Genomic DNA, 12,087 nt, shown 5'->3' with positions numbered 1-12,087 from the left:
TCATTTTAGATTTGGTTGGAAAATTTTGCTACCTTGCCATCCTCTTCCTGCGTTGATGTCTATATTTTAGACTTATCTTTGAACTTACATAAGAAAACGGTCGCATGTTTGACATTCTGTAAAGCACAAGCACTGACCAATCAGAGCCAACGTCAACTATGTTGCTGGAGTAGAATCTGGAACCTCCCTGCTCACACGTCCTTGACCTCTTGGTTTCTGTATATTGAGATGATCCATGGAGGGACTAGGGTGTGTGGCCATCACAACACTTGAGGGCTCTGACGAGAAACCATTTGATTATCAGAACAGTGATATTTCAGTATTTTAGCAAAAGGCATAGCCATAATGATGCATGAAATTTAGCTTTTTCAGATGGAAATTATAAAGCTGTCAAACTTGGCATCAGATTACTCACTAAAGGACAGTTTTGTGACTGTGTAAAGATGCTATCATCAGTTCATTTTTGTGTCACTCCCTGCTCCCCCCATTTTGGGCAGATTCTTCAAGCAAGTGTAAAAATGTTGAGCTAAAGGTATGTTGCGGGGAACAGGTGTAGTTCCCAGCGATGAACCTAATATTAATTTATCTATGATTTTAATATTTGAGAAGAGAGTATTAACAAGATCAGGTGAGGGGGAAATAAAACTGCTTGAATTTGGAACCTGGTTACCCACCATGTAAAGCTGTGACCTTGAATAAATGGACTTTGTCTCCTCATGGGATTATAATGGCAGCACTTTATTTAATAGGTTGATGTATATAAAGTAACTACAATGATCTGGCTTGTAGAAAAAAAAACTGAAACATGCTGTTATTAATATTCTTTCCCTGATTTGACCAGTAGATCAAAGTTTATTACCCCAACTGCAAAATTCTTTCTTCTGCTTTGCTTTGCTAGCGTGAGGCAGTGTTGTAACAGCAGAAATACCTCCCTTGAATGATGCAAGTGTTAATTAGGTCTGTAACTTTGAGCAGGTCACTTGCCACATTTTTTCGTCCATAGAACATGAATAAGAGGCAGTGATTTCCAAGATTCCTCCAGTCTTGATATTTTGAATCTAGTTGTAAGAATTAACACTAATTAGTGCCTGCTGATTACCCTGTCCCATAATTTACCTGGACATGGTAAAGCAGTTAATTTATGGTGAACAGTTTATTTATTTATTTATTTATTTATTTATTTATTTATTTATTTATTGGTGAACAGTTCTTAAATTTTAAAATTTCTTATTTAATTTGATTTATAAATATTGTCTTTAATGGCTTCAGAATTTTGTGTGATATTGGAATGGCCTTCTCCATTCCAAGGTTTTACAAGAATTCTTGGTTTATTCTAATAGTTGCTTAATGTATTTATTTACAATTGCATTTATATCTTTTATCCATTAGATTTATCCTGCTTAATTAGTTGTGGTCAGGCTCTGACTTTATGAATATTTTTCCAGATGGCTACCCACTTGTCCCAAGAACATTGATGTAATTATCCCTCTTTTCCTAATGTTTTGAAATTACACATATTTTCCCATATATGTTAAGTGATTTTTGGACTTTCAATTCGGTCCCATTTTCTTGCTTTATATTCACACTCAAATAATGTGTGCAGCAACTTACAATGTCAGGCACATCCTACAACTTCCTTATGATATTTTTTAAAATTATTTTTAAAGGGGAGCAATGATACTATGTACCTCAGAGATGTTGCAAACATGGAATTGAAAAACACTTTAAAAAATTTAGCTGGGACACCTGGGGTGGTTCAGCAGTTTAGCACCACCTTCAGCCCGGGCCATGATCCTGGAGTCCTGGGATCGAGTCCCACATCAGGCTCCCTGTATGGAGCCTGCTTCTCCCTCTGCCTGTGTCTCTGCCTCTCTCTCTCTGCCTCATGAATAAATAAAATATTTTTTAAAATAATAAAAAAATTATCATAATTCTGGCCCTTCTAGACTGTCAAAAATATTTGCTGTTATTATGGAATCACAGAATTATAGCATTTTCTTCCTGCTGCTGAATTTTATTTGTATTTTGCAATCAGTTCCAATGCACTGCATGTGTGTGTGTGTGTTTTCCAGGATGTTTTTAGACAAATTAAGATAGTTTAAACTCATACAGTTTTTGAGAAAGCTTTCCCTCCTAATTCTTTGGGTTGATATGGCCCAGCAGGAATCTTTTTCTAAGACAGTATGCTCTCCACTGGGCTGCTATTGCCATCTGCCCTAGGTCAGGCCTGCCCTAGTTAATTATGTGTTTCTCTTTCCTCTTGAAAATAAGCTAGAGTGTCTCTTCTGCTTAAAACAAAGATTGATTCCCCGCTGGTCCCATTTTTAGAAAACCCACCAACAGTGGATACAACTGGCCTTTTTTTTTTTTTTTTCTTCTAACTCTGCAAGGAAAACTTTTCTTATAATCAAGAAAGGGAATAGTGCCCTTAGCTGAGCAGCTGAAATTAAATCTAGTAACTGTGAACTTGGTATAGGGCATGGAGAGTGTTGGAAAGACAGAGGCTCAAAAATTCATAGGCATTGTAGCATCTTTTGTACTTGCTCCCAAAACAGAATCTCAAGACTTTTTTTTTTTTTTTAATAAAGCATCTTTGGCAGCAAAATATGCCCCCAAGCAGCAAAACTCATAAAAACTAGCTTTTATAACTTGATTACTTATTAGAATGTTTTTCCATTTTTTTAAGGGCAGGAAATCTAACGCAGAATTTTGTAACAGAAGAAGGAGCCAAAAGGATATAGATTTCTTATGTACCAGGCAGTGAAATGAACTTTTGATTTCAGTATTCACATTTAGAGGGTTTAGCAGAGAGACCACATGGACTTTTCAATGTGATTGGGGAGGTAAAAAAGAAAAAAAATGTACAAACCCAGGAATAAAGTCTTTTAAAACAATACAGCACCCAGGTCATGAGAGAACATTATTGCTCTTGGATAAAATAGAATTGGAAGCAAACAGAACTAGAAATTACAGATTTTGATAGTTGTTGGAGTTTGTTGGTTTTTGAATCTTCATATCAATTCTGGATGGCCGAAATAATTCTTTTTTTTTTTTCTGTATTCTGTAGTATGGAAGATGAGCTGCTAAGTCAGAGAATTATTTCTGCATTTTTACTTTTACCCTGTGAAATACCTCGAACATCATGTGCCCAAGGGCAGAGCTTTAAGGAATATTTTCCATGGAAGTGGAGTAATCAGACAGTCAAAATTTGGAATCACTCCCAGTTCTTCGGAAGTAAAGTTAATTAATCTGGAAGCACATCATTTGTGTATAAGAAATTCAAGAGAAGTGTAATTAGTTCAGCAATTAGCTCTAACTTTTCAGAAACATTTCTCAAAAATAGGCGTTAAAGTCTTACCCTGCCTTCTTCTAGCCATATTTTTAACCGGTTTATTAGAGCTGGTTGTTAAACATGCTGTCCCGTTGGTTGATCGTGTTGGAGAGGGGACAATCCATTATTGGCTCTGCCTGTAAAGTCCTGCTTTATCTACTTCTCAATTGTGACTTCTTGTTTGCTCTAATGAGCATATGGCTAGGATGTGCAGTGGACATCGTTTGGCATCTTGAATAGAAAAGGATTAATCGTGCTTTCTTGAAAAAAAAAATTTCCAACCATCCCTTAGAACACACTTCCTCTGCCCATTCTCGAACTGGAGCCTTGCCTTCACTCATACACACTTTGTTATGATCATTTTGACAAAAGAACTTGAATAAAGGTTGTTCAGAAAGTATGATTTAAGTCATATTTTGTATAAACTTTGAGTCCTGTAGTTTTCCCCAAGTTAGAAAATGTTCAATTTCTAAGGTAATGTTTCATTTGGTGTTTATTGAACACATTCTAAATCCAGATGGCTGTTTAACCAATTTTAATCAGATACATTTAATGACTGTCAAATGTCTTTAATTTGCCTTTTAATTTTTTCTACATTAACATCATCATAGTGTGTCATAGGTTCAATATTCTTTCTCTCTTTTTGATTTTTTATGTTTCTAGTAGTGAATGAACAAGGAATTAAGCAGGATTTTTAATTCTCATTATTTCAAAACTGCTGAGGGAAAGTCCACAGGTAGATGGTTACAACTAGTAGTATATTTATGATCTATCAGTTCGAAGTATATACTGTCTTTTTACTCGAAGTGAAGTGGCTGCTCCTCCCTGTGTCTATCACAGTGGCTTAAGAATGGAATTTGGAATTTGGAATTTGGAATATATCTAGCCCTTTTAAGACCATGTTGCTGTATTTTCCCCATTTTTATATATCTTCCTCATAGATTACCCTTGAGGTTTATACAATTTTAGTGAAGTCTTTAAATACTGTACATATTTTCTTAAAATATTTAAAACTCAGTCCAGAAATTATCATGTTTTATATCTTAGTATATGTGCTGCTGAAGTGAGCACATCGGGTTTTATATAAAGGAGAATTTCCAGGGCCATAGAGTTCTAAGCAGCCCAGTGACTTTTGTGGGGCAGTGACTGATGCACGCCATAAACACTCCAATCAGACACTATCTCAATCATTCCTTTCATTTCATACGGAATCTGTAATCCATACAGAAAATTATTTGGTTAAAACTCTAGTCATAAAGTTATGTGTGTGTATGTGTGTGTGTTTGTGTGTGTTATGCTTTCACTTTGGGTCGTTCTACTTATACTTTGCTATAAACAGAAATTTCCTAAATGCTCCTAGCCTGTTCCTCTTTTCCAAACAGATAGCAAATTGAATTGAGGGAAACTGAGAATGGACAATGTCAAGTCTAATATGCTGAAAGTCAATTGAATATGAATGGACATTGTTGGGATAACAGCTGAAGTTCAACATTCATCCATTCAACATATACTTATTGAGCATCTAGTCTGTGCTAGGACTTATTCAACTACTGGAGTGAAAGAAATGTAGACAATAAACAACGGACAATGATAATGAAAGTATTGTTTAAACAACCTATTTTACTACAATTATAATCTTAAAAATAGGTGTTTTGTTTTTGTTTTAAAGATTTAATTTATGTATTCATGAGAGACCCAGAGAGAGAGGCAGAGACACAGGCAGAGGGAGAAGCAGGCTCCCTGCGGGAACCCGATACAGGGATTGATCCAGGACTCTATCAGGACTCCATCAGGACTCGATCAGGACCCCAGAATTATGCCCTTAGCTGAAGGCAGACGCTCAACCACTGAGCCACTCAGGCATCCCTTACAAATAGATTTTAACCAGCTACCAGGTGACGGTCTTCTATGTTACAGGTAGCTAACTGTGGGTGGAGGAGTTGGAACATGGAATATAGTTGTTTTTACTGTAAACTATTCATACCACACAAACATACATCCTTCTTTGGCCATTATAGTCAAAATTACTAATTGATTTTATGTTTTTATATATCAACAGCAGTCATGGTATCACTGAAATACACATTAGCGAGATATTGGTATTCTATCTCAAGAAAAAAAAAGACTAATGTATAAAAATTAATGTCAAAACTCTCTTGGCTTAGATGCATAACAAGAAAAGAAATCAAAATTATTATATTTTTATATTCAGTATCAGTAGTACTTTATTATAATCATATTCCTTTAAAGTACCTTTCTAGCAGTAATTTTTACTTTTATATATTGATTTTTAAAGGTAGGCCTTAAAAATAATGAGATGATTGCTATTTATCTTTTCTCTCTCTCTCTCTTTCTTTTTTTTTTTTTTTTAATTCCATTTCCTCGCAAGTCAAGAATAACAAGATTTCGCCTCAAAACAAAAACAAAGCAAAACAAAATCTCTGGGCACCTAGTATACTTTACATAGGGTGATTTTCCAATGTTCTATGAAAACAGGCAAATCGGTACAAAGTGAACATATTTTCTTTATTTATGTGGATGTTGATAATACAAGGAACTCAGTTGGTCCACTAATGCTAAATAGACCCTTGAGGTACATATAACTTCATTTTAAACAAATAATTCAAAAGGCATCAAGCTTGTATTTTTTATACAGTTTCAATATGTAGATGGCTACCTCTTTAACATCTTTAAGTTTTTGTTCTTTCCCTGAAACTCATGTAAGCAATAGGTATAGGTATACTTAGATATCACTTATGAGGGGTATTAGTTGCTATTATTGAAAAGTGAGCATTTATTGAATACTTACTGTATATTTGTATATTTATTATCTCATTTTATAAGCGATTATAAAATGAGTCAGGACACAGTGATGGTTTTTCTATAGTTAAAAATTCAACCTCTTGAAATACTCCATTTGTTTCTTCCCTGAAGTTTCCATTCTTTGCAGTCCTCATGTGCAAGCTGTCAAGCTGATTTCATGTCAGTTTTTCAATTTCTCTCCTAAGATCAAATGGCAAGGCTGAGGCATTGAGGCATCATGACATAATGTCAAGGAGTTTGGGAACAGGCAAAAATAGAGACAAAATCCACAGGGAGGAGACTCCCAGAGCTGAGCAGGACCAGGGCTACTGCTGGTATACCTAGTAGTTTGGGAATCTCATGTTACTCTTGCAGACCAGGCGGCCGATGATCAGATTCAGAAACTCAGGGCCTAGCAGAGTGCTGAGCACAGACTCCATCCTCTCTAAGCATTTCAAATGAATAAGTGAATGAATGAGCCAAAGAAATTCATCTGAGTCTCAGGTCTCAAAATCGTCAGCAATTGGAATCAAGCAGCATTAATTTCTGACTACTTACTACATGCCAAATACTGTCCTGTGAAACTTTTCATCCTGAACTATAGTGGGGGCACCTGGTGACTCCGTGGTTGAGCATCTGCCTTCAGCTCGGGTCATGACCCCGGGGTCCTGGGATCCAGTCCCTCACCAGGCTCCCTGCATGGAGCCTGCTTCTCCCTCTGCCTGTGTCTCTGCCTCTCTCTGTGTCTCTCATAGATAAGTAAACACAATCTTTAAAAGAAAATTTTAAAAAACTGTAGTAAATTCTGTAACTGTTTTATGAAAGAGTATAACTTCTAGGTATGTAGCCAGCATGGAAACCAGATGTCCAGATTTCGACAGGAAAGCCAAACAGATGAACGTAATCTACAATAGACAAGAGGTTGGAAAAGTGGGAGTGATGCTATCACTATTCCTCAGGACTTTGTTTTCCTTCAGAAACTTAGCTGATCAACACAGGAAACGGTAGCAAATGGCATGATTAACGGAGCCTAGAAGCAGAGATCCTAATATCCTAATATGCCAGGCTCTCACTGCTCCTGGATGAGGGGCCAAGGCCACAGGTCTTGTGAGCAGGCAGGGAAAGGATGGGTCAACACGCAAAACCGATCATATCTGGATATTGCGGCTTATGAGCAAGCGAGAGACACACAGAAGCGAGCTGCCTGATGAACTCGGGGGCAGGAGTCCCATCTTTAGGGTTTTTTCTTGCAAATGAGCAAAGGCAAGAGTTATAGTAAAAACTCAAAGCCCTAGCAGCCAGGATCTTGGTTCCCAATACACAAATCATTAGCTGTCCAGTTATGGGCAAATAGCCTTCCTTGACCTCAGTTGACTGGATTTCTCGGCTGTAAAGTAAAAATGCTGAACGTTAGGCTCTGTGGCAGAAGGAATTTTAATAGATTTCGTAAGTAGATGTGAAGCTGTTGTATAGGCTCAATGCCTCTAATTTCACATCCCGGTGAGAAGTACGGTTAATACTCTAAATATACAGGCTGATTTGACTTCTTTTGATCCTGTTTTGCATCATGAGGACAAATTATAACTGCTCGTTTATTCAGTGCTCATAAATCTGTATCCAGTGAACTGAGACAGTTTCTGAAATACGTCTGAAATTCTTGGGGCGATTGGTATGATGGTTGGATGGGTGTGTCTATGGGATAGAATGGAGAAGATGAGGGTACAGGATTAACATCTCTCAGCCTTATTAAAAATTAAAATCAAGGCTAAACCTATCCTAATCCACCGTTAAGATTTCACAGAATTCTCTTCCCATGTTCAACTCTTGGAGTAAAAAATAAATAAAAAATTGAAAGCAAGTAGAATTAGAGTCAAGTGCTATTACTTAATCATTAACTAGACATCTGACATCTAAAGCAGTTGATTTACTTGCTAGGCTCACATGCACGGTAGACATGCTGCCGGCAGCTACTGATTCTTTTCATTTTTTAACTGAGTATCAGCTCGAGAACACAGAATCACACCCAAAACACTCGCTTTTATCGAAGCTGTTTATTAGTTATCTATCACATAAAGGCCACCAGCAGGGTTTGGGGCTATGTGTAACTCTAGAAAAGGAATCTTTGGTGTCTTCATATCCAAAGGTGTTTCCACTGACTCATTAACAATGGGTATGCCTTTGAGAGGCCTCCCAAGAGTGGCCGTGCTTCTGTTTGTCAGAGCAGAGATAATTGGCCCCCACAGGAATGAGAGCCATGACCTGGGTTTCTTAAGTGAAACTGCCAGAAATGACTTCCCCGGTCAGACCTGCAGTCCAGGCAGCCCCCCAACTCATGCTGACAACGGAATGAAGAAGTAGTTTGCACAAGGATGCGGTCCACCCCCTTGAAATCAGGCAAACCGTGGAGGGTCGTGCTCCAGGCTGTGTGTGGGTTTCCCTTTGCACTCTGCGTGCAGCTCTTCTCTGCGAAGCAGCACAGCTGTCCGCTTCTGCTCTCAACTCTTCCAGCCGCCAGTGCTCTCCTGCTCCCTGATCTCTCTCCCTAGGCCATTTTCAGGTTCGATTTATCTTCCCTCCTTATCCCAACTTTTCATCTTCACTTAGACCATCCCCGACAAAGTACGGCAGTTCCAATAATTTGATTTGAATGAGGATCAAGACTTAGCCTAAAAGAGTAGATCTTTTTTGCCATTACTTCTTCCCTCCCTATAATTTCTACATTCCAGATGTAATAGTAAGCAGAATGGTGTCCTACGTATGTGTATAAGTTTATACAATTTTAAAATGTTGTTTAATCAATGAGATACTCAATGACTTATTTTGTCAGTGAGGATGTGTCCATGATGTTGTACAAAGATCACACATAGACGGTGGAATTAATAATGGCAGGTTTAGCTCCAGTTCTACCAAGGATTTGGTACTATGGACAAACGCCAAGACTCATGAACCTCTCTACGCCTCAGTTTTCTCATTGTAAAATGCAAGTAATAGCCCATGCCCCGTGGAGTTGTTATTGTGATTGGAGAAAGTGTACAGAAACCCTCAGTAAGGCATCGTTGTTAAAAGGGCATATGAATAATATGGCCACTTGGTTGTGAAGATGGTGACTGAGAATGGCATTAGAGTCTAAATTCCTATAGAAGCTTGCTCTAACAATGAGTTAAGATGCTTATGACCACTGAACTCAAGACCACAGAAGTCTTTAAAAAAATAGGAGGCAATGTTACAAAATCAGTTTTAAGCTGTTGTGCTCTCACCTGCTTTCATACTTACTAGGCTGTGATGAATGTCATCAAGGTGGCAGCACTCAGATCAGGCCTTGGCGGGCTTGGGGAAGCCAAAAGGAGAGGTGTGGGGGAATGTCCTGGAAGGTGGGGACTGGCTGAGTAGGGGTAGGGTGAGTTGATTTCATTTGTTAATTTATTTTTAAAATATTTCATTTATTTACTTTAGAGAGAGAGATAGAACATGAGCAGGAGGGGTAGAGGGAGAGAGAGAGAGAATCTCAAGCAGACTCTGTGCTGAGCGTGGAGCCTGATGCAGCACTCGATCCCAGGACCCTGAGATCATGACCTGAGCTGAAACCAAGAGTCAGATGCTTAACTGACTGCACCATCCAGGTGCCCCCTTAAGCAGTTCATTTAAATACATGTGTGTATGCGTGTGTATGTGTGTATTTACAAATGTCTATATAATTTGATTACAAAGTCATATTTTTAAGATCTTTATGAAACTTAAGTTAATAGAATTATTCTTTTGGCATTAATAAATAGCCATACATTTAAAAAGCAAAGATAAACAAAAAATGGCAATAACCATTATTATGAATTTAGGAAAAATAAATAAAATTTTATTAGTGAGAATAGTATCTTTGCATTCTTGGAAAATAATTCTGAATGTGCTTTGAAAATTATATTAATGACTGAAATAAATTCGTGGGCGCCTTTCTGTGACTATAAAGCATGCACCACACTTACCTAGAGTTCCTTGATTTACAGATTAGGAATAACTGTTATAGAACAAACTATGTAAAAATTGAAGAAAATTTTGGACTTCACTACCAGTTCTTCCACTTCAGGCTATTAGTGTGGATCTTGACTTTATGTCAGTGGGTTGCATTCTTTATATTTAAGATGCTTCACATCCTCTTCTTTTCATTTTCCTGTGTCACATGTATTTTGTTGTTTAACTGATCCATCAACATTACATATGGACTTGGGGAAGAAGATAAAAAAGGATAATATCATTTATATTCCTTCTTAAATAGATTGGATGCTTTGCTAAAAACAAACACTAAGTAAATGCCTAATGGGGTGAATCTGTGAGGAAGTGCTTTTAGTAAATTCAGGCTGTAGACATGTTTGAGTAACATTTTGCTATCTCTGCTCTAAAGACACATGCTAATGGATGGGCTAGAGTAGCATTAATGAGCTCACTCCATTAAATTAGTTCTTTTTTCTTGTTAAATATCCAAAAGAGAAAGATGGTCCACTTAACTAGGAAAAAAAGTTTTTATTTTAGTGCAGTAGAAGCATGATGCATATTTCCTTTCTAATTTAATTTCTAGCCATTAAGACTCAATTCTATAAATGACCCACTGAAGCACTTGGAGAGATTAGAGAAGTATAAACTGAATGTCATTTGAATTTGGCTGGCTAGACACCATGATGTTATATAGCATAATTCGAATTTAAAATCATATTTTTATGAGGCCACCAAGATGAAGCCCAGTAACTTCCATGAACAATTACTAAGCAGACCCTCAAACGGAATATGAGAAATGATCTCTTCTCTGGTCACTGCTGTTATTAGGGGTCACATTGGTCAGGCCTTCCAGTCACAGTGATTTGAACTTTTGTTAAAATAGTCAATTTCGCTCTCAGAATCATAGGAAAAGGTTACTTTCAGTCTGTGGGCTGAAGGAAAAGGATTACAGCTCTAATGAGCCAAATCTGTGCAAATGAGAAAATAATAATCTTCTCATAATTAGAACTTCCTTTTTTAGACTAAATGTTGGCCATGAATTTTTCAAAGGAAAAAAATCATTTTATTGTTTGGTTAAAAGAATATATGTAAATTAATGCCAAGTGCTTACTGGAAAGGGGGAATTAAAGTGACTTTGCCTTATTTTCACAAATATGTACATTGTTGGAATCTCATTCTGATTTTCTAGTCAAAACAATCATTGTTCTTCTCTATGTAGTCTGGATAGCAAGGACCAATATGTTGTCTATTCAAGAAGTGCTTGATGGTTGCTGTATGAAATAATCATTTCCAGTCTTTCTGAAGATTGGCCTGTAGGGAGCAGAGTTACCACACCCATTTCACAGGTGGAGGAATGGACTATGGCTTGCCCCAGGTGTAAAGAAATTCTTGAATAGGAATTATAATTCAGGAATGTCAGCTCGCCAGTCCCACCTATGGGCCATTATAAGCAACACTAGCAGTTGCAACAGTGATGGTGGCAAAACTCAGGAGCAGAAGCCATTTTAGTAGTCCTAGTATTACTCAGTTTATGAGCAGATTTCATTTCGAACTCAAAACACAGAGAAGCATAGGTGTATGTAGCTGTGGGTGCTCAGACCTACCCCTAATGAGGTGACTTATTCTTTAAAAGAGGCATGCAATTCTGCCAGGATTCCTGGGCTCCTTTTTTTTTGGTTTCTTTGGGTCCTTTGAGGTCTGTTGAGTTCCTTGTCCCTCTGAAACCTGACCTATCTGAGGCTTGAGACCAGACAATTTAGAAGTCAGGTTGGAGGTTAGTAGCTGCTTGGAAAACCCTTCTGGAAAGGGCAGTCCCACAGGGGAATTCGAACTGAAAAGGAAGACAGCGAAGGTAGAGGAAGTGAGCCCTTCTTTGTGGCTCCTGTAGAAGTGTACATCATAGCAGAGGAGGGCTCCAGACATTAAAAAGTGGGAGTGAGGGTCACTAGGGGAGGCCCCTGGAATGCTGG

The 12,087-nt window shown here is 37.7% G+C and overlaps 1 protein-coding gene across 5 annotated transcripts in view; it reads left to right on the top strand.

Annotated features, from left to right (window-relative positions):
- Nucleotides 1-12,087, top strand: part of DCC (DCC netrin 1 receptor) — a 1,087,181-nt gene that overhangs the window by 457,821 nt on the left and 617,273 nt on the right. The window contains exon 1 of one of the 5 annotated variants that reach the window (XM_038525974.1): nucleotides 224-532. The exons of the other annotated variants lie outside the window; for them this stretch is intronic. The gene's annotated coding sequence lies outside the window, so the exon portion shown is untranslated. Of the gene's footprint in view, nucleotides 1-223; nucleotides 533-12,087 lie in introns of those variants that run through there. 5 annotated transcript variants of the gene reach the window in all.

This window comes from Canis lupus, chromosome 1 (assembly GCF_011100685.1).
Source record: "Canis lupus familiaris isolate Mischka breed German Shepherd chromosome 1, alternate assembly UU_Cfam_GSD_1.0, whole genome shotgun sequence".
Classification (NCBI taxonomy): Eukaryota; Metazoa; Chordata; class Mammalia; order Carnivora; family Canidae; genus Canis; species Canis lupus.
Note: the sequence above shows the minus strand (reverse complement) of the source record. Positions and strands in the feature narration are given on the sequence as shown.